This window comes from Megalopta genalis, unplaced genomic scaffold (genome assembly GCF_051020955.1).
Source record: "Megalopta genalis isolate 19385.01 unplaced genomic scaffold, iyMegGena1_principal scaffold0069, whole genome shotgun sequence".
NCBI classification, from domain to species: domain Eukaryota; kingdom Metazoa; phylum Arthropoda; class Insecta; order Hymenoptera; family Halictidae; genus Megalopta; species Megalopta genalis.
In genome coordinates this window covers 417,501-420,630 of record NW_027476138.1, presented here as the reverse complement: position 1 = coordinate 420,630, position 3,130 = coordinate 417,501, and positions in this window count along the sequence as shown.

The following is a 3,130-nucleotide window of genomic DNA, read 5'->3' as shown; positions in this document are numbered from 1 at the left end:
TGCTTAATCCCTATGTAGAAACGTTAGTTAAGCAAGAATATCGTATTTTTAAAAAAATCTAATGGTAGGATTTTTCAGAAAATTGAAAAAACCGTAAAATGTCAAGAGTAAAGTGCCCTTATTTTAAACATTATATCGTTCTAAATGCTTAATCCCTATGTAAAAAAGTTATCTAAGCAAGAATATGTTATTGAATAAAATGAGAAAAATTTATTTTAGCCGTAAATCGAAAATAATGGGTCGAGCGAATCGGTCGATTGCGCCGAGACGCGCTATGATGCAACAGACGAGCGATTGGAACGCCCGAATATTTTCAAAGTCCCAACGTACCGATCAAGAGTAAAGTACCATTTTCCTACATTAGATTTCGTTCTAAATGCTTAATCCCTATGTAAAAACGTTAGTTAAGCAAGAATATCGTATTTTTAAAAAAATCTAATGATAGGATTTTCCAGAAAATTGAAAAAACCGAAAAATGTCAAGAGTAAAGTGCCATTTTCTGACATTAGATTTCGTTCTAAATGCTTAATCCCTATGTAGAAACGTTAGTTAAGCAAGAATATCGTATTTTTAAAAAAATCTAATGGTAGGATTTTTCAGAAAATTGAAAAAACCGTAAAATGTCAAGAGTAAAGTGCCCTTATTTTAAACATTATATCGTTCTAAATGCTTAATCCCTATGTAAAAAAGTTATCTAAGCAAGAATATGTTATTGAATAAAATGAGAAAAATTTATTTTAGCCGTAAATCGAAAAAAAGACTGTTCGTTTCTCTGTCTCTCTCGCGCGATCGAAGTATTGATGTTTCCCGGCAATGTAATGGGATATTAATTAAACTTTATACACGAAATTACTCGTTTTGATCCCCGCTACACAGCCGTATACTTTTTATAATTTTGTGGAATCGGGAACCTTGAAATATTTAACATAACGCGGATCGACTGTCTCTGTCTCTTTCTAGATCGGAATAATCGATGTTTCCCGGCAAACTAATGGGATATTAATTATACTTTATACACGAAATTACTCGTTTTGATCCCCGCTACACAGCCGTATACTTTTTATAATTTTGTGGAATCGGTAACCTTGAAATATTTAACATAACGCGGATCGACTGTCTCTGTCTCTTTCTAGATCGGAATAATCGATGTTTCCCGGCAAACTATTGGGAGTTTAATTAAACTTTATACATGAAATTACTCGTTTTGATCCCCGCTACACAGCCGTATACTTTTTATAATTTTGTGGAATCGGGAACCTTGAAATATTTAACATAACGCGGATCGACTGTCTCTGTCTCTTTCTAGATCGGAATAATCGATGTTTCCCGGCAAACTATTGGGAGATTAATTAAACTTTATACACGAAATTACTCGTTTTGATCCCCGCTACACAGCCGTATACTTTTTATAATTTTGTGGAATCGGGAACCTTGAAATATTTAACATAACGCGGATCGACTGTCTCTGTCTCTTTCTAGATCGGAATAATCGATGTTTCCCGGCAAACTATTGGGAGTTTAATTAAACTTTATACACGAAATTACTCGTTTTGATCCCCGCTACACAGCCGTATACTTTTTATAATTTTGTGGAATCGGTAACCTTGAAATATTTAACATAACGCGGATCGACTGTCTCTGTCTCTTTCTAGATCGGAATAATCGATGTTTCCCGGCAAACTATTGGGAGTTTAATTAAACTTTATACATGAAATTACTCGTTTTGATCCCCGCTACACAGCCGTATACTTTTTATAATTTTGTGGAATCGGGAACCTTGAAATATTTAACATAACGCGGATCGACTGTCTCTGTCTCTTTCTAGATCGGAATAATCGATGTTTCCCGGCAAACTATTGGGAGATTAATTAAACTTTATACACGAAATTACTCGTTTTGATCCCCGCTACACAGCCGTATACTTTTTATAATTTTGTGGAATCGGGAACCTTGAAATATTTAACATAACGCGGATCGACTGTCTCTGTCTCTTTCTAGATCGGAATAATCGATGTTTCCCGGCAAACTATTGGGAGATTAATTAAACTTTATACACGAAATTACTCGTTTTGATCCCCGCTACACAGCCGTATACTTTTTATAATTTTGTGGAATCGGTAACCTTGAAATATTTAACATAACGCGGATCGACTGTCTCTGTCTCTTTCTAGATCGGAATAATCGATGTTTCCCGGCAAACTAATGGGATATTAATTAAACTTTATACACGAAATTACTCGTTTTGATCCCTGCTACACAGCCGTATACTTTTTATAATTTTGTGGAATCGGGAACCTTGAAATATTTAACATAACGCGGATCGTCTATCTCTGTCTCTTTCTAGATCGGAAGAATCGATGTTTCCCGGCAAACTAATGGGAGTTTAATTAAACTTTATGCATCAAATCATTCAGTTTGACTCCTGCAACACAACCAAACACTCTCTGTAATTTTCTGAACTGAAAAACCACTGAAATTGCGCTCGAAATGCGGAGCGACGGGTCGACGCGTCTGCACTGTGCGACAGCTAGTCAAAACGTCCGAACAGCGTATTGTTTTCGATCTCTTGGTATAATATTCGTATTCCTTGCTGTGTATAGCTTCCGATCGATTATTGCAATGGTCAAAGTTCCAGCGGCGTAATGCTTTCCATAAGATTACATTAATATAACCAGCGGCATATTGCTTTCTGTCTTGTAATGAAAATTTTATAACCAAGTACCAACGGCGTATTGCTTTCGTTCGGATAATGGAGATTTTACAACCAAGTACCAGCGGTTTCTGTCTTATAATTAAATTATTATAATAAAATAAAGTACCAGCGGCGTGTTACTTTCGTTCGGATAATGGAGATTTTATGTCCAGCGGCGTAGTGCTTTCTATCTTGTAATGTAATTCTTATTACAAAGTACCAGCGGCGTATTGCTTCGTACCAGCGGCGTATTGCTTTTTTACCAGCGGCGTATTGCTTCGTACCAGCGGCGTATTGCTTTTTTTTCCAGCGGCGTATTGGTTCGTACCAGCGGCGTATTGCTTTTTTTCCAGCGGCGTATTGCTTTTTTTCCAGCGGCGTATTGGTTCGTACCAGCGGCGTATTGCTTTTTTTTCCAGCGGCGTATTGTTTCGTACC